Source organism: Trachypithecus francoisi, unplaced genomic scaffold (assembly GCF_009764315.1).
Source record: "Trachypithecus francoisi isolate TF-2019V2 unplaced genomic scaffold, Tfra_2.0 Lachesis_group8, whole genome shotgun sequence".
Taxonomy (NCBI): Eukaryota; Metazoa; Chordata; class Mammalia; order Primates; family Cercopithecidae; genus Trachypithecus; species Trachypithecus francoisi.
This window is the reverse complement of record NW_022681473.1, coordinates 108,031,191-108,058,212: the sequence shown is the minus strand read 5'-3', so window position 1 is coordinate 108,058,212 and position 27,022 is coordinate 108,031,191. Positions and strand designations below refer to the sequence as shown.

Genomic DNA, 27,022 nt, shown 5'->3' with positions numbered 1-27,022 from the left:
CAGATGCTCAGGGCCCAACAGAAAAGACTTTTGAGAGGGTAGTTTCGGCCTCCTCTGCGCTCCTGCCCCTGCAGTCTCTCCCCCGGCCCCAGGTAGCAGAGTGGCCCAGGCAAGTGCATGGCAGACAGAAGCGCCCTGGACCTGGCATGGAGCTGGTGATCCCAGATTCTCAGGGGCTGAGACAGGCCCTGGTACACTGGGGGTATGAGTGAGGGGGTCTCTTATTTCTGAACAGACAGTTCTGTTTTCATGGTGTTATTTTCTGCCCTAATTTCCCCATCTATGGCAAAGCCTCTTCGTGCCTGTTCTATTACCAAGAGACCCGCCTGTCTTCAAAAATAGGTGGTGTGGCTTGTCAGGTGACTGTCTGTCGCTCTGGTCCCAGGCATCGCGTGCAGGATATGTGTGGTATGTTGGCTATGCAGGTGGGCCTGCGGGCTGGGGTGTCTCGGGATCTCTCTGATGCCCCCTCTCACAGCAAAATCAGTCCTGGGCAGTCCTGAGGAGGGAAGCTGAGTCTTGAACTTCAGAAGGCCAGTGCTTTTAGCAGCTGCACTGAGCCATGGGAGCCCAGGGCCTCCACGCTTGGAGGTGCTGCAGACTTGCAGAGGTCTTCTGGTAGCCTGCCTGTTTCCAGCCTAGCCCCACCATCATCCATCCTTCTTCATGTGCCTCTTTTCTTCTTTTGTCTTTGTTGAGATAGAATTCACAAACCACAAAATTCGCCCTCCTAAAGTCTACGATTCAGTGGCTTTAGTATATTCACAGGGTTGTGCAGCCATCACCACCTCCTAATCCACAGCATTTTCATCACCTCGAAAAGAACCTCGGTATTCATTAGCAGTCACTCCCCATTTTCCCTCCCCCAGCCCCTGGCAACCACTCATCTACTTTCTGTGTCTATGGATCTGCCTATCCTGGACATTTCATATAAATGGAATCATACAGTATGTGGCCTTTTGTGACTGACATCTTCTACTTAGCATTCCACGTGCCTCTTTCCAAAGCACAGATGTGACCATGTCACCACTTTGCTTAAAAGGCGTCAGTGGCTCCCAGTTGCCTACAAGGTGAAGTTCAGACCCTCATCTAATACAAAGCCCTTTTACAACTGGCTCCTATCTTGCTTTCCACTCACCCTATATTCCCCTCTCCTCTGCCCCAAATATCCAGTGCTTTAGCCACATCCAAGCTTTTAAAAACACTCTTTCCTCTTTTCCTCTTCCCCTCCTGTTCCTCTCTCTCTCTCTCTCTCTCTCTCTCTCTCTCTCTCTCTCTCTCTCTCTCTCTCTCTGTCTCAAGGACTCCTGCTTATCCTGCAGGACTCAGCTAAAAAATCTCACATCTTCTGTGGTGCCTCCATCACCTTCAGACAGAATCACTCCTCCTTTTGAGCTCCCATTGCTTTGGGTTTGTATTTTTAAGAAACAAACAAAAACTGCGTTTATCACTCAGTCATTGTTTGTTTTCATGTCTGGGGCCCCTGCTAGACAGAGCTTTTAAAGCAAAAGAAAATGTCTTTGTCTTTCTTATTCCTCCACGCTCCTACCTCTTGCCACTACCACTGTCACTTTCACCCAAAAGATGCCAGCACCATGCTTGGCACATTGTATGGGTGTGGTAATGCTTCGTGGATTAAAGCAGGGGAGAAGAGTGTTGAGGTGATGGAGATCCCAGCCCTGATTTGATATTTTGATACCTGCCTACAATGTGTAATTATCAAATCAGGGCTGGGATCTCGTGTACCCCCAAAATATGTACAACTATGATATATTAATTAAAAATCCAAAAAAATAAAAGCAAGGGGAAGAACCAGAGACAGTAGATTTAATCTGAGAGAGGCAACCCTATAGAGGAACCTGGAGGAAGGAGAAGATTCTGCAGCTTGGCATAGCAGGGACAAAGTGGGGTCTGACTGGACCTGGGAACTGCCTACGTGGGCAGTTGGAGTGGGGAGATGGTGGGGAGGGGTCATTCTCCCTGTTCGACAGCCTTGTGGAGTGTCATGGTGGTCACTAGCGTGAGAGATGGGGTGGAAGGTTTGGCAGGGGTGGGAGGAGAATGAGGAACAGCCATAAAAGAGAAGATGGGGGTGACCTTTAGCAAGAAAAGGGGAGTGGTGGGTACAGGGCAGGGTGATCCCAGCAGGCAGAACTGCTTGTGCAAAGGCCCCAAGGCAAGCGAGTGCCTAAAAGACCCAGGAGTGGAGCCCAGCAATGGGGAGAGAGGGCAGCGGCGAGGTTGGGCTGGTGGAGTGCGCAGCAGCCTGGTCACGCAGAGAGCTTTAGGACAAGGCGAGGGTGGTGGCCCTCACACATGTGTCTGATGAAAACTTCCCTGTCCTTCAAGGGTCACTTAAGGATGAACGACCTTTCCCTGTCCACCCCAGCCAGCAGGGCAGTAGTGGGCCTACTTCCCTTGCCAGATGGAAACTACCAGAAGGCAAGTGATAGATTCTAACCCCTCTCCTTCCTCACTTAGCTCCAGGGGGAGAATTGAGGGACAGGGGCAGATTTGGGTTCCCTGCCACATACTAGCTTTGTGCCCTTGGACGCCCTACACCAACACTCTGGTCTTCAGTTTCTTCCATGAATACTGACCCACTGAGGACAAAAGTGGGATAATGATATAAACCTAGAGGGAGTTCATGAGGATTAAATAAGATAGTGCATACAAATGCTCTGAAAGGGCTGTGCCAGCATTTATTCTCCTGTGTGCTGTTAGGACAAGGTGACAGGGAAGGAAGCAGAGGCCCAGGGTCTCCGGTTTGAAGGAATCACCAAGGCCTCTGCCCTCTTTTGTGTCGTTGTCTTTGATGACATTTCCAAGGGATTAGAAGCCCTGGTGGGGGCAATATCATGCTGTTTATTTGAAATCGACTTGAAAGCAATCAATACTATATTTTCTGGGGGAAAACACAAATTTAGCTTCCACCCTTACTCCAAGGGTGCAATGTGTGCAGAGAGAAGATACAGTGGCACCTGGCTAGCAGGTCCCTCCCTCTTCCTAGGCAACCAGCAGTTCTCAGAGCAAAGGAAAATGGGTCCTTCCTGGTGCTCGGGGGTGAGTTGGGGTGGGCCCAAAGCTTTGTCCACTGGGAGTTACAGGAGCAACTGGCCCTCTCCACTGTGGGATCCAGTTCCCAAGGAGGGTGCCAAACAGACCTTCTGCCCCTACAAAACAAACCTGTCTAATTGCCTTTAATCTTGGGCTGTCGGTCCGCTGGTGTTGGTGCTGAATAGTAAGAGGAGATCGTATCTTTCCCTTTGAGTGAAAAGTTATTTGATCTCTGTGTGTCAGAGGAAAGCCTGTGCCCAGGGAAGAGGTGGGGACGGAAGGGGAAGGTGGAAGAAGAGAGGAGCGAGAGCCTGGCTGGCGGCCGAGGGGAGGCTGCAGCTGAGGGCTTTATTTCTCCCAATAACAATCATAAATAAAGGGGAACAAGCATCTCTCTTGTCTTGGCTCAAGGCCATTGTTTTGTGCAGGGCTTCCTCTTCACCCCTGCCCCTCCCCACCTCCCTCTTGGGCCCAGGATGGGAAGACAGCTTGTCTGCAGGGAAAGGGAGTGGGCTGCCAGCTGTCTCACCTGGAGGAGTGGGAGAGGAGGGCTCTGTAGACCTCGATGCAGCCCCTGCCCCGCCTCTGGCCTTGGTGCTCCCTCTCCAGCTCTGCAGAGGCCGCCAAGATGCCCCAGATGATTGCAGTCGCCTCCACCAGTCTCCTGGCATGCGATCCCTCCTGTTCATTCTCAGCAGTTGTGAGCGGTCTTGTTAAAACAAAGCCGGGTCACAGATCTCATCCCTCCGCTCATGGCCTCCAACGGCACAGTCCAGCTCAGGGGAGAGGCCTGGCCCTTGCATCAATCTCCTCCGTCTAGCTACACCGGCCACACTTACCAGATGCACTCCCGCCGCAGGGCCTTTGCACCTGCTGTCTGCGGCCTCTGCCGGGAATGTTCTCCTCCCAGGTGGCCACGTGGTTGGCTTGCTCACCTTGTTTTGTTCTTTGCTCAAATGTCTCCTTTCTCAGTGAGATCGTCTCTGAGCATCTTTGATCTAAAATTAATTAATCCTACACACATTTTATCTTCTTTATTGTCTGGTTGCCATTGCTAGAACATAAGTTCCATGAAGACAGAGAATGTTTTCCGCTTTGTCCAATGCTGTATGTCTGGGACCTAATAGGTACTGAGTGACAGCAGGAATATTGTAATAAATGAATACCCTAATGGAGAGCTGCTGCCTCCTGCACCTGCATACCCTGTTTCTGCATGCAATCACGTGAAGTCTCCCTGAAATTCCTGCTCATGAAGGCCTAATCTCGAGCCCTGCCTGGCCAGCACACACTGCGGCTCCCTCATGGTTCCACCCTGGCCTGTGATGTGGGCTGGCCTCTCACAGAGCCTTATCATCCTGCAGAGCTTTATGGCATCTACACAGTTCTCTCACCTTATCTTCCTAGCACTCTCTGGGGTCAAGACTATCACCCTGGTTTACATTTGAGAAAAGAAAGTTCAGAGGTTAATGACTAATTTGCTTGAAAATAACACCACATGTAAATGACAGGGCCAGGACTCAAACCGGATCTTAGCCAGAGCTGTCCCCTTGCTGTCCAAGGTGCCAGCACACCTGGCTTCCCCTCCCTGGCGTGCGCAGTCATGGCTGAGCTCTCAGCCCTTTTTCTGCATCTGCTCACCTGCCTGGAAAGAGCCTCCTGGGGTGGAGTGGGGCATTCTCACCACCACCAAGGCCTGTCTCATACCCTGTGGAGGAGAAGGAGGCTCATTCTGAGCCCTCCCAACGCTTAGTAAACCAAGTTACACATGGGGCGGCAGAAGCTGGGAGCACCCAATGGACCTCTTCCTACCCTCAGGCAAGGGGCTGAAATCCACGCCCTCTTACCTGGAAGCCCTTTCCTCTACCTCTGGGCTCTCCATCTCAAGAAACACGGGGATGGGCCAGGCGCAGTGGGTCACACCTGTAATCCCAGCACTTTGAGAGGCCGAGGTGGGTGGATCACTTGAGATCAGGAGTTCTAGACCAGCCTGGCCAACATGAACCCTATTTCCACTAAAAATACAAAAATTAGCTGGGTGTGGTGGTAGGTGCCTGTAATCCCAGCTACTTGGGAGGCTGAGACAGGAGAATTGCCCACCTGGGAGGTGAAGGTTGCAGTGAGCCGAGATTGCATCACTGCACTCTAGTCTGGGCGACAGAGTGAGACTCCATCTCAAAAACAAAAAAAAGAAACACTGGGGAGGTCCTGGATATAGACCCAGAAGGAGGAAGGAGACAGCCCCTGCCCGCAGGTTCACGTGCAGAAAAATGATGGTGGGGTGTGAGGGGTGCACCCAGCTATGTGACCTTGGGTGAGCCTTCTGAGGCAGCTCCTTGCCCAGAGAACTGTGTTCCTGGGTGCTAAGCTGGGGAGATTTGCCAGGAGGAACCATTGTCTTGGAGAAGAGGTGGCAAGAAGGCACACTAAGGCGTACTCCGAGTGTGACAGGACAGGCATGATAAAGGCCACCCCCTCCCTGCGAGCACCTGTGCGCCAGCTCCGAGCCCAGCACCCTGGATGCGGTGGAGTTGACAGGCTGAACGGCTGAGCCACGCATCTCATTACCCTAGCAATAAGCTACCTTGCATTTTCCATGGTCAATCCTTTTGGGATCTCCTGTAGAGTGTGGGTGGTGGGGTCTTTACCAAGAATCCAGGGTGATGGAAATCCAGGGTATGAGGCAGACAGGAGGCTCTTCGCTAACGTGGGCCAGGTGTGCTTTCACGAAAGAGCGTCAGCCTCGGCATCGGGAGTCCTGCCTCAGCCACTTGCAGGTCAGGTCACCTCAGGTACTCCTTGGCCTCAATTTCCTTATCTGTGCAGCAAGTAGGTTGGGCTAGTTGCTCCTGGGGAGTTCTTGGAGTCTCCTGGCCCATCCTGGGTGCGCAGGGGACTTGTGTGACCAGCTACTATACTCCTACCGCTTGGACAAGTCCAAGGCAAACACCAAGAAGGGTACAAGACAGTGTGGTGTTATGACTTCTGAGGGCCAGCCAGCCTGTGAGCTCTGGAGATGTCTGACTGCCCCTTGCTGAAAGACATTTTTCTGTCCCTTTGGTGCCAGCATGAAGGCCCTTCCTGACTACTGGGCCTCCAGCACGTGGGACACCGAGTGGGGCCAGGCAGAAGAAACTCATGGTCAGATCCTCTGCCAGGAGCATTTCTCAAACCCACGTGGTTCCCAACCCTTCCCACTGGAGCTGGGGAAGCTTTGAGGCACCTTGGCCTCCTGGTCATGCTGTGTGTCAGTCACCTCTTAATTATTGATCACCTCCCATGTGCAGACCCTGGGAGGTGCTGGGCATCAGGTTTGAGCAAAACAGGTGCCATGCATGTTCTCATGGAGCTCACAGGCTGGTGGGGGCCAGACACTGAATATGCTTTTTGAGTGTGGCAAAGGCCTGAGCCTGGTAGAAACATAGAGCAAGTGGGGCTTAACCCATTCTGGGAGACAGGGATGCCTCCCAGGGTAAGGGATGTTACTAAAGGCATGAAGAATGAATGGGCCATGGAGAAAGAGGAAAAAAAAAAGGAAGAGACCGTGGGAAGGTCCTGCATCTGCCAAAGGTGTGGGGGCCACAGTGCCAAAAGCCACCATCTACTGAGCAGTCCTGTGCCAGGGTCAGCTTTCAGGGCTTTGCTTATAGAGCTTTATTTAACCTTCCCTACAGCCTTTGAGGGAGTGATTAGTCTCTCTCCATTTTTATAGATGAGGAAAAAAAGTCACAGAGCTTGCAAGTGGCAGAGCTGGGATTTGAACCCAGGAGCCTGGAGTCAGAGGCCTCTCTGCTGTACAACTAGAGAGAGTGAGGATCTTCAGCAAATGCCCCTGGAGAGGTAGGACTCGAGCGGGGCAAGTGGCAGGGCCAGGCTAGGCCCAACCAGAAGCAGAATGAACTTCTTCCCAGCAGCAGAGTTAGCCTGGCAGTACATAGATGACCTCGGCCACAGCCCTGGACTGGCCTTGATGGCATCTGGTGGTGGCTGACCCACTCCCAGCCTCTGTATCAAAAGGCTTGGGGAAATGGACTTGCTCTTCAGCAGAAGGGACCGAGATGAAACCACAGGACGAATTTCCCAGCTGTCACGACCATACGCTATTAAAACAGGCAGCCGAAGGAAGTGGAGGCCCTGGTGGGAAAGGTTAATGCCTTGGTTGCTCAGAGCTGCTGGAGAGGTGAGTGAGGCAGGGGGAGGTCCAGGATGACCCCTCCAGGGTCTAGAGATGAGATCGCGTCACACAGAGCAAAAACACTGTCCCACAAGAAGAGAGCACTGTCAGCTGTCCCCAGGCTGGTGCCACCCTCTTCCCGGGACCCTGTCTGCCCCAGCCCTGCCATCGGACTTCATTAAATTGCATTTTCCCAGAGCAGGGCAGGCCGGTGACAGAATGAGTCAACGCCAGCTTGCTACAACTGTCGCCCCTGGAGCCGGCGGACATAGAGGGAGATAATTGGGAGTGGTTTGACAGCTTAATGTCTGGGGCTGGCTTCCTGGAGCAGTGGAGGGGTAGGGATGGGGCGGGAGCCAGTGAGGAGGAGGCAGGTGGATTTCGGCTGCCCCTGTCTTCAGATTGACCACCCCCCCACCACCTTTCCCCCTCCATTTCCCTAGCAGCAGCTTGTTGCGCAGGAAAATAAAGCACCGGGAAGGAAATGAGTTCTGGAGAATAAATTAGTCTTTCTTTATTAATTTGTCAGAACTAATTAACATCTCCCCTAGGTTTGTCTCCTCTCCAGATGCCCCCCAGAGCCAGGAGGAAGGGAAGAGTCTGGGAGAGGCCAGGTTTGGGCTTTGGAATCCCAGCCCTGGCCTCTCCCTGCAATACCAACCCCGGAGCAGAGAAGGACAGAAGAGGTGTCACTCAAAGCGGGGCCTGTGGTCCCGTTCTAGGGCCTGCGAGCGGAGAGGGCCCCCGCAGTGCATCTTGTCCACTTGCCTGGGATTCTGAGCCCCAGATACCCCTTGGCATTTTGCCTCTCTGTGCTTGTGCCACTTCAATGAAACAGAGTCAGTGCCCACCTCATTCCGAGTTGGTGGCAGGATGGCCTGCGACAAGCTCTGCTCAGAGAAAAGTCAGCTCTCATTATTTTGAGAGACAGAACTCCAGTAAAGCTCTGGAAGGGTCTCAGAGTTCTTTCAGACTCATGAGGTCACTTTGGTTTGACCCTAGCAATAATCCCAAGAGCTATAAGAAGCAATAATTTGTGTTCCCATTTCACAGATGACACAGCTGAGGCACAGAGCCGTTACATACATTACAAGGCCACACAGCGAATGGCTGGCAGTGGCAGGATCAGTGCTTAGCTGAGCAAGCACCCTGCTCCCCCACCTCCCCTCCTGAGCACACACCCGTACCCCCACATCTGCCTCACTGCAGAGACCTGACTCACGGCTGGGAGTCTCACTTACTAACAGACACCTCACTTCCTGGGTGTAAGTTCAAGGTCTCAGCCCAGGAGCCACGCTAAGCCACAGAAGCTCCAGTGCTACTGTGGGCTGCTCTTTGACTTGGGCAAAAGCCTGGATTTGTTTCGCAGAGTTGGTGCCTTTTCTCATGTACCCCCCATCCCAGAAAGGGGCCCAGCCCTGGTTTCAGAGAGTCACCAGTAATAAGAAGTGCCTCTCAACAGGCGCGAGAAGCCCTTGACAGAGCCACACCTTGCATACAACGCCTTGAAGGGTTGCAAAATCCATTCTGTTTCATATCCCGCCGTGCTGTGATTACGTCCTAGAGGTTTCATTTCCGCTGAGCTACAGGACCCTGGGAACGTGGGAGTGAACACTCCTCACCCACCATCCCACCCCCAGGCCTGAGAGCTTGTTGCCTTCCACACCGGCAGCCTGTTGGAGGGTAGCTGCAGAGCAGAGACCCCCAGGCTGGCCAAGCCAGATGGAGCCTGAAGGAAGGATCAACCGAGCAGCCTTCTTGTGTTTTAAATGAGGAAACTGAGGCCTGGAAAGAGAAAGCCACATAGTTCACTGGCTCTTGGCGGCATCAGTATTAGTACCTGGGACTCCTGACTCCCAAGCCAGGCCCCTTTCATGAACTAGGTGTCTGCACTTGACAAATGACATTGTAACTAAATGAATTTATCCCATTAGGGACTCTCAGAGCCAAGAACGGGCAACCTTCCAAGGGAGGTGGGGTGTATGCCAATGATGTCAGACCAAAGGTCAGTGTCCAAGGCTAGGTCACACCACACCCCCTCCCTGCCTCAGTGACCACAAGGGCAGATTCTCCCCCAGGCCTCCTGGTAAAACCCTCAGACGGGCCCTCATTCCAGCAGGAGACGTAGGGTCCTGTTCCAGGGTCTCGAATCCTGAACACAGTGTAGCTATAGTGCCTCTTCTCCGATAACACAGTTCGCTCTCCAGAGTCTGTTTCATTTGATGGTCTCCCCAGACCTCAGAGGCTGGGGTGGTGGTGGTTCCCACTTTAAGAGGGGGAACAGAGACCAGAGAGGTTGTGATTTTTCGGCAGAGCTAGGCCTGGAAAGCAACCCTGTCCTCTGAGGCAGGCCTTGGAGAGGAAGGGTGAGCTGGTGGGGTACACACTACACTTGGAGTCAGGAGACCTGGGTTTGAATCCTGGCTCTGCCGCTAACCGTGACCTTGGCAACCCCAAATGTCACTTAGTCTCAATGTCTTCAGCTGTCTCCTAACACCTGCCTTGGAAGGCTGAGGACTTCATGAACGCTCCAGGGAATGCATCCGAGCATCTTTCAAAAGGCCCTACCTCAGGCTTCTGTCACTCTTCCTTGCATGTTTGTGGGTGATGAGGGAGCAGGCAGGGATGGAACCTCCAGTCATCCTGTGACTCCAGCCAGGCCTCAAGGCCCAGCCGCGCCTGCCCGCCAGAGGGCCCAGAGTGCAGGGGTGGGGTGGGCCGCTGGAACGGGGGCCTCTGCTCTCCAGGACTCGGGGCTGGGCATTGACAGAGCTGGGTGTGGCCAGCCTGGGGAGAAGGAACTCAGGGAGAGGGAGGAGCTGGGCTAGTTGGCGTCTGCTGGCCGGCCGTGGGAAAGAGTCCCAGAGTTCCCTTGAGGACAGTTGGAACTCTTAGACTCCAGGAACTCAGGAAGGAGACTGGGAAAAGTCCCCTCAGCTCAAGTCAAAGCTCCAGCGCTGGTCCTTGTTTTCCTGCATCCTTAGGGCTCATCACATGCCACAGTATAATCACAGGCCTGTGCTGGTACCTACCAGGGGGCTGGCTGGCAGAGACACATGGCACTTCCCCTTATCTTCTGCAGAGAGGATGATCCTAGCTCTTTGCAGAGCTCACCTGGGCCCCTACCCGAAAACCATAGGACTCCAGGACCAGGGCAGGCACCACAGGCCAGCGTGAGGATGCTGACTTGCGAGGAAACAGTCGAGCTGTCTGACACCCGTTGTGGAACTTTGAAGTTGCCCATTTTTCTGCAGGCTGGCACAGGGCAGCTTAGAGAATCCACACAAATGGGAGTAGCTGTGGCCTTTGGGGAGGGCCTGGAGCCCACTTTGGGATGCTAGAAAGGGTCTTGCTCTGACCCTGAGGCATAGTCTCAGCTTGCAGCCCTGTCCATGATCCTAGGGTACCCACATATCAGTTCGCCACCTCTAGAGCAATTATTCTGTGTCAGGCACTTGGCTAACCATGTACATACATTATTTTACTGAATCCTTATAGCCATTTTGTGATAAAATATTAAAAACTGGGGTTTCCTGTTACAGATGAGGAAACTGAGGCTCACAGGGTAAGGCAACTTGCCAGTGAGTGGAAGAGCCCAGCCCCAGGTCTGTCCACCATGTGAACTCCCTCTCTACTCCCCACTGCTCTCTCCTTATGGGGAGGAACTACCTGATCCCCAGCCGTGGTTCCTGATCCCACAGGCCCAAGCACACCACGGGACCGAGTGTGCTTCCCTTATAATAAGAGGAATTGAGGGTAGATATTAGGAAGAACTTCTCCACTTCTCAAGGGTATAGAACATTCTAGCAGTTTCCCAGGGGGAAATGGTAGAATCTCATATACTGAAGACCGTGAAAGAAGGGGACGAGATGATTTGATCACCTGGGTGGGGGTTTTTGGAGTAAATCCTTGCCAGCGTCAGGGGTGTTGTATGACAGTACCCTTCAGATGGGAAAGTCTAGCGGCTCAGGCCCCCAACTTTGGCGGGGTATGACCTCTATCTGCTGCCACCTTGCCAAAAGGGTCAGGCATGGGAATTGCTTTTCCAAGAACTTTCTTGTCCAAGTCCACTTGGGAGCTTTTGCCAACTAGTGCCTGGGGCAGCATGTCAGGCAGGGCGGGGCCTGGGCCTGGGCAGGTGTGGTCCCCAGCTACCTGTCTGGGCACTAGTTGGATCCACACCGAGAGCTCTGCCATGCCAAAATCCCAGTGTTTGCTCTTTCTTTTCCTCTTCCCTGTCCCTGGTATGGAGCTGGGAGAAGACCCAGGTTGGGCAGGACAGCGAGGGCTTCAGCCTCTGCAGCCCACCCTGCTTGTCCTCTGGGGAAATCACTCTTCAGCAAATTTGTTGAGAACTTGTAATGTGCACACCAGTGATTAGGCACTGCCTGCCTAGAAAGCTGGAATCTGGTCTTAAGAGAGGGTTCTAATTGACGAGGCAGAAAACCAAAGGGCAGTGTCAGTCTGAAAGGAAGCACCGTGGACCACAACCAGAAGACTCAGGTTCAGGTTCTGGATCAACCACCCTTTAGCTATACAACTTGGCAAATGTCTCAACCACTGGGCCTTGACAGAGTTTCTCCCTCTGTAAAATGGGACTATCAGTCCTTGCTCCTGAAGGTGGAAGTGAAAATAGGAGATCCTAAAAGGGAAGCACTTCTGAGTGCCTGGTAGATAGAAGGTATTCAGCCAATAGTGGTGAAAATAAAATAACTTGCTGCCAGAATTCTGGGAAGCAGGAAGCACAGATACTGACCACCAGTATTTGTTTTTAGGGTTGAGGGAGCCTACGAAGGAGAGGGGCTGAGCCTTATAAAAACTTGGGCACATAATCTCTCTAATCACTTTGAAGATGAAAAGTTGCTATGAAATGCCAACCGTGCTGATGGGACCAGGGCTGAAGGAAAGATGGAGGGACACAGCAGGGCCAATTGTGTAAACATAAAATGCATATTTTTTAATTGCTTGAGTTTACATCTCATAAAAGAAAAAAATAATAAAGTGCAAGCCCTTGCCAATCCCTACCCCCCTTTCTCGGCTGTGAGTCAAGAACCAGTTCCCACCAGTCTTTCTGGGGTTCAAAGCGTCTCCCCGCCCTAATCCTCACCACGACCTCCCCGCCCCCCGCATCTATTGTGGGTAAGAGGGCCTTTCCCTGAACGGCTCGAGCACTGCCCCTCCCAGGCCCGGCTTCTGTCCGCTGCAGTGGGCAGCACACAGAGTGGGCAGGCCTGATAGGAGGCGGGGAGGGGGCTGGAGAGACAGGATGCCCTCCTTCCTCCCCTGCCAGGCCTCCTGTTGATCTTAGTGCATTGTGCGGGTGACATGGCATGGCTATCTCACTATTCTCAGGCCTCAGCACTGGTTCTTCCCTAGACAATGTGGCAAGATGCCTTCCAGCCTCGCCCCTATCCGCCCCTATGCCGCCAGCAGTCCTGCTTTCCAGGGCCTGCCTGAACCTGTAACCCAGGAGAGGCGGAGGCCTTGGACCAAAGACCCACTGAGCCAACCCTGTACAACTCCCATCCTGGGGAACCCACCCTTGCCTGGTTCCTGCCAGCCCTGGTCCCTGTGTCCTCAGAAATGGGACAGCCCTCATGCCCCTCTCTCTCGCCCCCAACACCCAGCCCTGACTCACCTCCCTCACTTCCCACTCAAGCTGTGTCTCTGGGACATGTCAGGACAGGGCACCTGGTTCTGGTCCTACAGGCTCAGGCTCTGCCCGCTCTCAGTGGGGGTGGGGCAGATGGGGAGGATTTGCTTTGACCTGCTTCTTCAGCTTCCCTCCCTCCTCCAACCCCACCCCGGAGGGGAGGGTGGGTTGAACTCCAGAACACCTTCTGATTGCACTGACAAGAGTCTTGCTCCTCTCTGTTATGCTGAAGTCTAGGCCATCTGCACCTTACTCTAGGCAGCCTGGGTCGCTGAGCACTGCGCAGGGGACACCAACCTGCCCTCCAAAGACAGACTCTTACCTTTGGGCTGGGTGCAGTGGCTCATGCCTGTAATCCTAACAACTTTGGGAAACTGAGGCAGGTGGTAATCACTTGAGGCCAGGAGTTCAAAACCAGCCTAGGCAAGACCCCAACTCTACCAAAAATTTAAAAAATAAAATATATATCTAGACTTACTCAGATGCCTTCACCCACCAGGGCTGTAAGGCTGTCTCTGCTTTGTTGCCTCTTCCTCACCCCTTTGGCACCAAGAATGTAGAAAAAGGGTCAAGAGACTTGGATTCCTTTTGGCTTTTCAATTCGTTTATTATATAACCTCATGTAAGACACCCACTTTTCTGAATCTTAATTTCAACATCTACAAAATGGGTAGCACCTTCCCTCTTGATTATTCCAGGATCCAGGAGCCTCCTGGTAAAGGGGGCTGGAGGAGAGTGATGGGATCAGCACTTACAAACCGACCTGGGAAGTAAAGGAGGGTTCTCCCACTTCCCACTGGAGGCATGAATTGAATGCAGCCCCCACATCTGCAGCGCATCAGCCTTTCTCTTACAGAGAATCTCATTTTGGTAAATAAGCATGACCCTCACCAGGGATTCTGGTCCTTCTTTGATCGCTCAGCTTCCTAAGAAGTCTTGATTAAAAGACTGCAGTGACCTGAGAAGCCACCAGGCACCCCCATCCCTGAGTATGTTCTCTGGGATTTGACTCTGACTCGCAGTTCATCGAGCAGACCTGGATCCAGGGCGTCAGGCTGTGTGCTGGGACGTCGGGGGTGAGCACATCTCTCTTCATGGCACAGCCAACACTGTGTGCCAGGGAGAGCTGTTTGAGCAAGGAGCCAGGTGCTGTGGGAACCTGAGGTCAGAGCTGGTGGCAGTGTGGGACCTGAGTGTTGAAGGGTGGGTAGGAGTTTTCCACTGGCAGCGGGGACTGGTAGGGAGGGTAGCGAACTGGGAGGGGCGGGAGAGGGAAATGGGAATATGGGCAGGGACAGATTGTGAAGGCCTGATAAGCAGTTTAGATTTACCCCAAGGCAGTGGAGAGCGACTGGGGACTTGTGTAACAAGATCTGATTTGTATTTAAATCCACTTATTAGCAGTGTGGCTTGGACAGATCCCTTCAGGAGCCTGAGCCTCAGTTTCTCAGCATACTAGGGAGACGGATTACCTAACATAATACCCATTAGACAGTGAGTGCTCAGTAAAGGTGTGATATTTTCAGTACTGTGATTCCAGATAAGAAACAGTAGGAGCCTCACCTCCCTGTGGAGTTGCAGGAAGCCGAGGGAGCTGAAGGGCTGTATTCTAGACCTTCAGAAGGAGAGTCAAGGGGCTGTATTGATGCAACTGTGGTTGGGCCCTGGGAGGGGGAGGGCTGAAGGAGCAGCTGGAGAGAGGGGTTCAGTACACATGGAGGGCAAGATGCCTGAGGGGCAGCAGGACACCTGAGTTCAGGCCCTCAGCACAGAGGTATCATTGTGGGCCTGTCCTGGAGTGGACTGTGGACCAAACCAGCATCCCCATCCCCTTCTCCCTGCTATTTCTTCCTCCAGGGTTCCCCTCCCCAGAGTAATACAAAACTGGTGTGTCACCATCAAATTCAAAGAGCAAATGTGTTTGCCCACCCTGCCCTCCCCAGCCCACATCACTTCAGGCCAAAGCAGGCGGCTGTGAGCCAAGCAGGAAATAGACAGAACCTTCTGCAGTGAGAGGTAGTGACCTTCCAGGGGACCCAGGCCTCCCAACTGCTCTTTCTCACCAAACCTGGCTGCCTCCTGGCTTGAGCTATTTGCTTATCTGGTGACCCACAGGCTGGGTCTTTGTAACCACAACAAGAGAGGCCACCACAGTACATTTCTATGGGCTAGTGTTCGGTTGATAACTCTTGCCCAGGTGCTCCTGGGCCATGATCACACTACTGAGCCAGCCGAGCCATGGAGCCAAGCCATCCAGGCTCAAGTCACTCCTTCCCACCCCTCTTCTCCCTGGGTCTGACCCTGCCAGCTCCTGCTTCCTCTGATTCCCACCAACTTCTTGGCAGCCTTGGAAGAGTTCCCTTTCTCTGTCCCTCCAGTTCCCCCTCTGAGAATGGGGAGCCGAGAGCAGACGGTCCCTGTCTCAGAGCTGCCAGCTGACCGATGCTCAGCCTGGTCTTTCCTCTCACCCCAGACTGGTCTCAGCCTGAGTTCCTTGTCCCTTTGACTTTCCTATTTATACACAAAATTCACCCACAATATTTTAGTTTTCCAATCAAATCATTCATTACCCCAGTAATTAAATCTAATTAGCAGTGGTAGGGGCCTTTCTGAGTGAGGAGTCATTAGCCAGGGTGAAAATGCACGGGGGAGAGAGAAAAAGAAAACCCACCCTTTCCCAGCATTAAAAATGAAAGCAGGAGTCGGTGCTGCAACACGGAGGGCGCCTATTAAAGCTGGGCCTCACTCATTAAGCTAATTTGGTGTGCTATCCCAGCAGCCTCGGCTGGGGAAACCTGGCTTCACTGTCCAACATTAGAGGTGTGTCAGAGCCCCCCACTTGTCTTGGAGGCTGAGCTGGGCCTCCCAGGACCCCAGTGCCCCAACTCAGGGAGGGGTGTGAGGAGCCCCTGCTGACTCTTCACAAGCACCTGCTGCCACCTCCTGGGCTTCATGGTGGTCATGGCCCAGAGTGGGAGGGGCTGAGTGAAAAACGAGGAAAAGAATAACAGCACCTTCCATTCCTGGGCCTTGGGAAAGGACAGAGCTTGGCAGTCACTCTCCTCTCTTGGCCTGAGGCTGAGGGGACTCCCTACCTGGGGTAGTTGTGAAGATTAAATGAGATTTTACATGTAAATGGATGACATCACAGGTACTTGATACATGCAGACTGTCATTCACCCTTTAGTTTTCAGAGGCGCTCAGCATTCCTTTTTCACTTGGCCCTCACCACCCCACAGCCCCGGGAGGCAATGGGTGCAGGTGCCACCTCCAGGTTTCACAGGTGGAGGAGCTGAGGGGCAGACAGAGAGATACACACCCCAAGAGTGGCAGGGTTTGGACTGGAAGTCAAGTGTCTGAGCTCTGGGACGAGGAGGGAAGGGAAACGGGAAGAATGGGGGCTTTTCATGTCTGGAGTCTTCAGTCATATCCTTGTGCTGGGCTGCCGGGATTGCTAGCCCCTGTAGTCCTGGGGTGAAGGTGTCAGCTCAGCCTCCCCCAGAGCGAAGGAGGAGAGGCAGGGGCAGGGGGATGGTGCCTGCCCTCTCTACAAGGAGCTCCCAGTAGCCCCATCGTCAGCCTCAGGCCAGCACTGCCAGCAGGCAGGGGCTGCTCACCCAGGTCTGGTTCAGAGGGTGCTGGCCACTCTTTTCCCCAGGAAGGGGAGAAAGGGAGGCCGTGGAGCCATGAGTGTGGTGAAGAACATCACCTGCAGAGACAGACTGCCCCGATCAGAATCAGCCTTGCAGACTGTGTGACCGTGGGCAGATGACTTGACCTCCCTGAGTTTCCTCATCTCTAAGACGGGGACAATCTCGCTCCTGGGGTGTTGTAAGGATTAAGTGAATTAATGTATGTAAATACTCAGCCCCCGGCCTGGCACAGATCAGCAGTGCACGTGTGTTAACTGTTTTTGCCATCCTTTGGGAGGGTCCTGGCAGCGAACCTGACCCTTTTGTACTTCTTCCCCCAGGGAGGGAAGGAGAGGAGCGCTTGAGCCCCAGCGTCTGCTGCTGCTAAGGGGGATGGGCCCAACCTTGGGGTGGCCGAAGGAGGCAGGCAGCACTCTTCCCAGATGTGGCAAACATGGGGTCCACTTCCCACCCCCGCCACCCACCCACACACACACACATACACACACACATCACTGCCACAAGTCACTCCTGGGCTTTCAGGGGCCTCTCTGCACAGAGCCAAGAGGGCATGGGAATGGAAGGAGGGAAGGGAAGGGAAGCAGGTGGCCACCGAGGCTGAGCTGCATCCGCAGCTGGGCGCGAGCCCCAAGCCTACGTGCTGGCTCCTCCGTGAGGCAGGATGCAGAGCAGGCCCTGGCACGCCAGCCCCTACCCAGTGACTCCTGAAACCCCGACAAGTCTGAGCTGGAAGCGGGGCTGGGTGAGGCTCCTGATAGATTCGTGTTGGGCAGAGGGATGGTCAGGCGGGGGAAGGATGGGAAAGACCCCACTCTCGAAACTCTGACACCACTGGGGATGCTGGGAGGGAGCAGGTGGAGCTGGGGACATGTGGCCAAGCTCAGGGCTTCTACCTTCTGCCTCTCAGGCCCCTCACCCCACATGCCCCTGCCTGGCAGGGCAGGAAGAAGACAGGCCGCGGCGGCAGAGGGATGTGCTCCCCTCAGCATTTCGCCAAGTGATGATTTCAGTGCTGCCGAGAAAGAGGGAGGAAGGGAGGATGACAGCCGGGAGCTGGGAGCGGGGCAGGCCAGGCAGGAGGGCTCCCAGAAGACTCCTGGGACTGGGGAGGTCATTTGATACAGGAGTTCTCCCTCCAACCAAATGGGGTGGATGTGCTTCGGCCCATTTACAGGTGAAAAGGCTGGGTTTCGGGAAAGTTAGGAGACTTGTTCATAGCTTCTACTGCTGGTTAAGTGCCAAGGCTGACATTAGCACCAAGAAAGACAAGGAAGCCTCTGCCTTCCCACTGCCCCTTTCAGCCTTCTGGGCACTGGGGAAAGGGACAGCCCAGGGACCTGGGTGTGCCCACAGGCCCTGCTGTGGCGGGGTGAGAGCAAGGCAGAGAGCAGACAGCAGCGTGCCCCCTGCAGGCAGACCACACACAGGGCAGCCTTCAGCTCGGCTGGCCTCTCCCAAAAACCCCATGTCATGACTTTTTGAAGACCCCACTTTCTCTGCCCACCCAAGATGGGGGACTGTCAGGTGGAAAGAAAACTGTGGGCCGTGGCTGCCTGCACTACTGGGTGACCCCCCAGCTGGGGCTGGGTTTAGACCTGGAGCTCCAGAGGAGCTGAGCTCAGGCCTGCTGCTGCACTGAGGGCCATGCTTGGAGTTCGCTTCGTTCTGTGGTTAAACCGGGAAGAGGTTAACACTCGGATTGGGGTCATGACCCGGGTTTGTGTTGTGGTCTAGGTTGGCACTGATGTTGAGACCTGGGCGGGGGCTACTCTTGGGATTTCTGTGGGTGGTTGAGGGGAATGGTTTCAGTGGTTAACACTGGGGCAAGTACATTAAGTTTGGGTATTCCAGCTCAGGCTGGTGTCCTCAGAGAGGGTGGATGAGTTTGGGAGGCCCAGCGCTAGCTGAACAAAAGGTCATTGCTTATGTTTGGAGGATAACTGCTCATTTTCACAGGACCCTTGGCCAGGGGAGAGAATCGGGGTTGGGGTGGTAGCTGAGCCGGAAAGTAGGTTGAGGTGGGGGGTGGCGTGAAAAGTCAGTGGCCTCTGCAATGATGAAAGGGCCACTCAGAATCCCTGCCCCGGTCCCTGAGTTCCCCCACCTCTGTTGCATCCTGTGATGTGGTCCCTCCCCACCCCAGGCCCCACCCAGATGATACTCAGACATAAGCCTGAACATCTGGGCATGGGCTGGTCTCCCCTCTGTGGGGTTTGGGTCCTCTCATCCGCGAGGGAACACAGGGCCAGGAGTTTTGCCTCCTCTTACCCCAGCAGTCCTGAGGCCCTGATCTGCTGGTTCCTGGGGGACCCGCCCTCCTGGCCCACCTCCAGCAGTCCTGCTGGAGACCCTTTGGTGGGGGTTCCTGGGGCCACACTAGCTGAAGAAGTCAAGAGAAAACTCGACTTTAAGCCTTTGCTAGTTCCGTTTCCCATCCCCCCTTTTTTTCTGGCCCCAGACCCTGGTCATTGAAGTGCATCAGATAAAGACTGCTATCCCCCGGCTCTGAGGTCCCTGATCCAGGAGCAGAGCTCATAGGGCGGCAAGGAAGCAAGGAAGGGTTTGTTGGGTTTTTTTTTTTTTTTTTGGATGGAGACAGCCCTGAGCTGGGAGACATGGAAAGAGAGGCTGGCCTGCTGGGGTCTCAGTCCATGGTTGTGCCACCTGAGACACTGCAGGGTGAGGTTTCACCAAGGAGGGCCTCCCACAGCAGAGTGCCTCTGGGCAGGCAGAATTCTGACTCCAAAGCCTTGCCTGGGAGCAGAAGGTGCCTGGTGCATGGATGGAAGTGCTGGGAGTGCCAGATGCCAGCCCTGGGTGGGACGGGCTCAAGGGCTGGTGCTGTAGGGTCCGAATGCCACAGGGAAGGTGTGCGTGCACATGTGTGTGCTGCTCCTGAGGCTGCGAGGCTGGAACCACATGCAAGTCTGCAATCAGGCCCTCCTGTGTTCAAAGAAAAGCCAGGAGAACCAGGCCCAGGGTGAGGAGCGCAAACGGCAAAACTTGATGACTTTAATATGAAAGAATTTGCCACTAATTAAGCACAAACACTCCACTAATGCACAGAACACATGTTGTGGATTTCACTTAAGCAGGAACCAAATGAGGTGAAAATCCTTCCAAAATGATAGCATTTTACCAGCCGAAGGAAGACGCTGCCTGACTTTGTTTCAGCTCTTAGAAACCCATCCCAGCCCCTACCTTGGTAGCCTCCCTCCCCTCCCTGTCTAAAGGTGCTCACAACACCCACTGCATGTCCCCTGTGTCCCTCCCCTCGCTGCCCCTGTCTACCCTCTTGCATCCTCTGAGGACACGCATTCCACTCTATAACCCATATTCTGACAGCCAGCTCCCCAGAGGGCCCTGTTCTCTCTACCTGTCTCCCCCAAACACAACTCGCTGCCCCTCCTACACAGCCCAGGCTCTCCAGACAGGAAGACCTACACCCCTGTTCCCAGCCACCTCTGGACCCTCTGTCTCTGGACAAACAAGGACAATTCCCCACCAGAGTGCCCCCCAACTATGTGTCCCACTCCTCTCTGCACCAGCTTGCCACAGCCAGCCCTGCATGTCCATCGTGAGCTCAGCATCCCTGCCTGAGCTTGACTCCCTTCCTCTAGGCCAGTGGTCTTACCTGGGGATGATTTTGCCTGCCATGGGAGATGCAGCAACGTCTGTGGTTATTTTGTCATCACAAGTGGAGGGGGTGCACTTGGGTAGAGGCCAGAGATCTTGCTAAACTTCTGCAACACACAGGACAGCCCCCACAACAGGACAGTCTCCCCTCCAAACTGTCATTAGTGCAGAGGTCATTCGTGCCCTGGGGGAGTAGCCTCATCACTGCAGGGGCCTGCTCGGGATCACAGGGTGGGCTTAGAGCCGGGATGGGAACCAGGGAACCAGCGCATGTGATTTCTAGGAAGGTTCTTTCTCCTAGCGAAGAATACAACTGCTTGTATAGCATAGCTATGGGCCAAGCACTATGCCAAGAGCATGACTGAATTATTTCGTCGGATCCTCAAATCAGCCCTAGGAGATAGTGCTATTATTGGCCCCATTTTATACATGAGGAAACTGAGGCATGGAGAGATTAATGTACCTTTCTCGAAGTCAACCAGCTAAAATGCAGCAGACACAAACCCAGGTCTATCTGAATTCAAAGTCAGAGCTCACAGATTACTTTCTACACCCCCACCCATGTTCCTCTTCATCTCTCCTCTGTTGGGTCTTCTACACAACCCCAGAGCTCCCACCCCATCCCTATTAGAATGAACGTTCCCTGCAGGTAGGCATTATACACCTTCCCCCACTGCCTTCCGCTCACCCCCACAGCCATCCAAGCAGGCAGCTGCCCATAGCTGGACAGGGCATCGGGACGGTTGGGCACTGGGGTGGCCCCACAGGCCCCTCCTGGGATGAGGCAGATCGAGAACCCTCTGCTTCCAAACAGGTGTTGAACATCAGCATGAAGCCTGCAGGGCTGAGACAATGCAGATGTCAATACTGAGCTTTTAAAAGATTCTCCGGGGAAGCCTGGGGAATTCTCCCTCTGCTTTCTCGGCAGCCCCCCGCCTCTCCCACCCCCACACTAGCCTTCCAAAGAGGCTGCTGCCTACACTCCCCAAAATGTGTCATTAAAAATGCACACTTGCCGAGGGAAATCCAGGCTGCCGTGTCTGCTACGAGACAGTGTCGTTTGCTGCAGCTGGGGTGGAGAGGGTTGGCATCAGCGACAGACAATGGAACCTGCCTGAATCTTGGCCTCAGAGCCAGGGGGTTCCAGGTTGGCCAGACCATGAAAGGCTGGGACAGCAGAAGCCCCAGCAGTGGTGGGAGGGGTGATGAACCGGGGAGTGCAGACACAAACAAGGCTAAGATCTCCAGAGCAGGGCTTCAGGGATGCAGTTTGCTTGGGTGAGAAAAATGTTTGTCACCTTATGGTCTGGCATGAGGAAGGAAGAGGGCCTAGGTGCTGGGAACTGGGGCAGAGGAGAGAGGAAAGGAATTGAAAAATGTCTCAGGGAAGCAAGCAGAAGACATGGTGTTGGAGGTGGGCAAGGGATCGGGCCAACCTTCCTCCTGTTGGGACATGGCTTCCTGCTTTCAGTCAAAGAAGGAGAAGATTCAGACCCTGACCTGCTTCCCTTCCATGCAGGTGTGAGGCTTCACTTTCCATTCCTGCCTTTTGCATAATGTACAGTTTCCAGGAAGCTGCAGTCAGCCCTGAGAAATGGCTAACCCTGGCTCAGGCCCCCAGCTGCTCACAGCATTTTCCACCTGCCACTTGAGCCCCCTGTGTTTCCCATGTGCCAGGCACTGGGTTGATTGAAATCCTGGCCTTTTCCAGACTCAGTAGGAGAAACGCTGTGACAGGTGCATGCCGAGATACTGGGACCCTGGGGGTGCAGGAACACCCAATCCATGATGGTAGGAAGAGGAGGGCTCTGGGAAGCCTCCCCCTTGAAAGTCAGCTCTAAGGTGATTCAGGGAGGAATGAAAAGGACTTGCGCAGGTAACGGGGTGGTGGGGGGGAGTGGTGCAGTTTTAGCCGAGGCAGCAACCTGAACCGACAGGATTGTTCAGTGTGGCAAGGAAGAGAGAGAAAGTTGGGAGAGGAAGTGGCTGGAGGATGGGGATGCCCATGATAGGGTCTAGAGCCCAGAAAACCTTCATCCTGAGGGCTGCAGGGTACCATGGGAGGGTCTGAAGTAGTAACTGATTTACATTTTACAGAGATCCCTCTGGCAGCTGAGTGAAGGACTTACAGGGCACAGCTGGCGGCAGAAGACTGCAGACTTAGTGTGATGCAACAGTGGACTAGGGAAGGAATGATGTTGGCCTGGACAAGGGGCAAGGCTTGGGAAATGGAGGGAGGCATGAGATGGCAGGTGCTAAGGTTCAAAGGGAAGGGCTAGTGCAAAGTCCTAGCCCAGGAATATTGAGAAAATAAGAAAGGGAGACTGCCGGAGGTGAGGTGGAGGGAGGTATGCACTAGCGGGAGGGGGCTTAGGAAGTCTGAATCGAGACCAGTGGGGCTGGAAAATCAAGAAGAATTCAAAAGCTGTTGAGGAGCTGGCATCAGTAAGACTTGGTGATTACTTGACTGTCGGAGAGCTCCTGTGTGCTCCAGCTTTGCCATGCTGTGGCCTGGATTTTCCTGGCATTCCACTTAACCTGGGAGGTCTGCCTGAAAGAGCTGGGCAGTGTACAGAGGCAGAGCAGCCACTTGGTAGATAGGTCTCCAGAAGTTGATCCAAGGCAAAGGCACAGCTGGGTCAGAGAGAGCTGGACAGGTCATGTCCAAAGTGCAGTCCCCTGAGGTAATCAGAGCCAATACTCCCATTTTACAGCAAAGGAAACTACCCTATGCAAGGCCATATAGAAAAACAGTGGCCAAGTAGTGGGGACCAGAGCCTGCCTCTCCCAACGTCCAGGTGAGCAGAGCAAAGGTGGCAGGTACAGGAGAATGGTCCAAGAGGATGCCTTGAAGGCTAGAGGCGGGCAGGGCCGAGAGAGGTTCCTGGGGTGCCACAATGGAGTCAGAGGCTGGCTCGGGACCAGCCCCACAATGGGCCGTGGGGATGGGGCAGCCAGCATGAAATGGGCCTGCAGGACAGAGTCCAGGTGTCCTCAGCCACCTGGTGGGAGAAGGCAAAACTCAGCTCCCTGACTCATCTCTGTCCCCCAGCCTGTCCTGCTGGAGGGAGGCGGGACTTGCCAGAGCACCGCCATCACTGCTGTCATCCCGGGCTTCTGTACTGCCAGGGAAGCAGAGCCTGGCCAGCCTGGCCTGTCTGGAAGATCCTGGGCTCCTGCGCTGGCTCCTTCTCTGGGCTTTTCCCAGGCTGCCACGCCCCCTCCTCTCCCACACACTGTGCTCACCTGCCCAAGGTGCCAGGCTCCAGCCCCACAGCCCATCCTTAAACAGCTCAATGTGGGGAGTTGGGGGGTCATCAAGCAAGAGTAAAACATCGGCAGTTTTGGTGACCCCAAAGGAGAGGCGGAGGCACTGACTTGGATGATAGCAATTAGCCCCTGACTGTGGGCTCATGGGATGTTATCAGCATCTCCCACCAGCCAGTCTCTGCACTGCAGGCGGCAGGGGACACAGAGATGCTAGACTAACAGCAGTGCAAGGCCAGGCCGGACTCAAGTCCAGACTGTGCCCAGCCCCAGAGAAAGGTGGCTAGAGCACCAGGACAAGAACTGGGTCTGCTGAGTCTGCTTCTGCTTCCTTGCTGAGCCCTCCTCCCCATCCTGAGTGTGGAGGGGAGTCTGGAGGCAGGACTGGGCACCTGTGAATCTCCTGGGCTAATGGGGAAATGAGACAGGACAAGCTCAGTGAGAGCCCTGCCTTCTGGGTTTTGCTGACAGAATGATCAGGGTCTAGGTGACACTGACTGGCAAAACCTGTGAAAGGAGGGGACCCCAGAAAGGGGGTGGGTGTCCTGATCGCACGCTCCTCCACATCGGCCTCTCTCCCAGGTGGAGCTGGCCTTGACTTCAGAAGGTATGGAGCTGACCAGCCCTGGGAGTTGACATTCGGAGAAGCGGCTGCATGAGGAGGAGGGGGCCTATACCCTTTAGGTCACTGTGCTGCCTCAGCAGGGTTTCAGATGGAGGCCCTGCCCCTCCCAGTGGGTGAGTCACTCCCACTTACCACTTAGCCGGTTTCTCACCGGACATCCTGTCCCCTTCTGCCAGTTCCTGGGGTGGGGGTGGGAACATCCCTGGAAAGCCCTAGAAATGCATCCCGAAGAATATCGATTTCATAGAGGCCCTTATGGGGGAGCCCAGCATCCGCCTTAGACACACACGTGCACACAGACCCACTCCCTCTCTGCAATGTGCCGCCACTTTACTCCAGGGCCCCCTCTGCCCAGTCACTTCAAGGCCCCCAGGCAGAGCCTCAGGAAAGGAGGGACTGGGGTGGGCTGGCACAGCCAGTACAAAAGAAGCGGTTCATGCCAGGAAGCCCCGAATCCCCCTCGCCTCACCTAGGTACCCACTTTCACCTACGCCTGAGCCCAGTTCCAGCCTGCTTTACTAGGAAGAGAGGGGTCTGGGATTTAAAAGCGCAGGAAGAGAAACTGCTAGAAGTGGGTATGTGGGGAGCGGAGTGTGCCACACCCCGCTGCGTGGGAACCTGTGGCACTGGCCTGCGGATGAGCTCCACGGCAGGCAGGGCCTTGGGGAGCAGGTTTGTCCACCACAACTGAGGAGCCTTTGTGTTTTGTTGCTGAGCTCAGGCGTTTGCAGGTCTGTGACGTCTCAGGGGGCCGGCCTGAGGCCCGTCATGCTGGCTCAGCACTTCTGGGAAGCGAGGCAGCCTGAACTGCCCAACCTGAGCTCTAGTGGGGAAACTGAGGCACTTGAGAACAAGCCCCAGGGGCATGGGTCCCAGATCCTGGAGCTCATAGGGTGGTCAGGGAGAATATAGGCAGTGCTTGAAGTCAGAAAAAAAAAAAAAAAAAAGACTGATTCTTTTGATATCTGTGGGATACAAGAGCCCCTCTGCTGAGGGCACAGGTTCTATGGATGCCTCTGCTCTTCACTCCCCACCTCTCTGGCTCTTATTGCTCAGCACATAGTAGCCTCCTACAGGTACCCCCCCACACACACACACACACACACACACACACACACACCTGGGATCCCCAAAGCCCCTGTTTCTGACCTATCACCTGACACCCAGTCAGGTGACCTGCAGATGCAGTGGCCATACCAGTATTGTAGCTGGTGTTTGTGCCATTTCTCACAAGGGGCAAAGGAGTCACTGAGGTTATATTCTAGGAGGGACACCACCCAGAAAGAGGCCCCAGGGAGTTAGATTGAGCCAGAGTCTGTTTTTGTGGCAGGGTGGGAAAGCACTGGGCTGGGTGCTGCTGTTCTGTGTCCCTGGGCAGGTGACCTAATCCCTCCAATCGTTGTAAATGATGGATTGCATGGTCCATTAAGCTCTAATATGCTACCATTTTAGTGGTCCCAGTTCCCACATCTGGGCCAGCCTCTGCTTCTCATGTAAGAGGGAACCTGCAAGGAAGAAAAGAGGATGTGTTCTGTGGACCAGCCCTGACTGCTTAGGGAATCAGAAAAAGTCAGCAGGGAACTCCCCAAGCCCTTGACCCTGCCAGTGTCAGGTGTGACATGGTCAACTCAACCTAAGGCCCGGCCTGCTCCTTTCATCTCCTGCAGGGGCTTACAACTGGTTGGGAGACAATAGACAGGCTAGACACATATGCCAGGAAGTAGAAGATAAAGGGGTACAGGTCAGTGTTATATGTTATTGGGGTATTAATAGAGCTGTCAGCTGAGTAGGAAGAGATGACAGTCACAAGGGCATCCTGGAGGAGGGGTGCCTAGTAGCACTCCCTACAGTGTCCAGTATGGAGTAGGTGCTCAGCAAATATTTGTTGAATGAAGTTCCGGGGAGGGAGGCCTATTGCTTCATAGATGAAAGATGATGGTGATGATGATGATGGAAGCTAGCATCTAATGAGCCTTTCATTTGTCCTAAGTGCTGCTTTCTGAGTTTCCCATGGACTCCCTCTTTTAATCCTTACAGCAGTTTTATAGGGCAGGTATTAACTATTATAATCCCCATTTTGCAGATGTGCAACCTTGGTACAAACTGAGCTACAGAGAGGTTAAGTCATTTGGCCAAGGTTGCACAGTTCATCAATGGCAGAGGCGGAATGCAAACCCCTGCTGCCTGGCTCTTAACAGCTCCGCCATGCTGCCTGAAAGGGTGGTGACGGAACAGCCTTCAGAAGGTGGGAGACGTCAGCTCAGCTTTCAGATTGTCAGGGCTGCAGTGTCTGGAGAAGCTTGGACAGGCAAGAAAGAGGGGCTGTGCAGTCTTTAAGCCCCTGTTTCTTCTGCCTGTCCCTGGAGCAGGCTGCCTTTAATCAATCCTGCCTTCTCATGGCCCACCTGTTCCGGGATTCTTGCTCCCATCCAGCTCTTTCTCTTTCTTTCTGGTGGTGATCCCTGCTCCTCTGTTGACTCTGGCATTCTAACCCCGCCTGTTAGAGACACCTGGACTCTGCTCCCCTCTGAAAACCTCCCAATCTAAAGAACGAGAGTCCTTCTCCCCAACCCTGAGTCCTTGGACCAAGGAAGGCAGCCCCTAATAAGAGGCTTAGGTTCCCGGACCCTAAGTCTGGAGTGGGGAAGTGGAGTTTTTAGGCCTTTCAAATCTTCCAGCACCTCCCAATTCCAGAACTCTGGGATCCAATCCTTACCCTTAATGACCCCAAGCCCCTTACTCCAAAAGCTCCCTTATGCTCACCCCCCAGGTCACCTCCCCTGGCCCTGCTAACAGTCAGATGTAGCAAAGAGGCAAACGCCAAAGTGAGCCTGTACCTGCTCCTTAAAGATCCTCCCCTCCCCACCCCACCCTGCCCATCACCAGGGCAAAAAGGGCCAGGGCTAGGGGCACCTACTTGGTGCCCAGTAAGAGAGAGGCTAGGGACGTCCTTTACTTCC

General features: G+C 54.2%; 1 protein-coding gene across 1 annotated transcript in view; it reads left to right on the top strand.

Moving 5' to 3' along the window:
• Positions 1 to 27,022, top strand: part of NECTIN1 (nectin cell adhesion molecule 1) — a 66,978-nt gene that overhangs the window by 19,205 nt on the left and 20,751 nt on the right. The gene's annotated exons all lie outside the window — the stretch shown is intronic.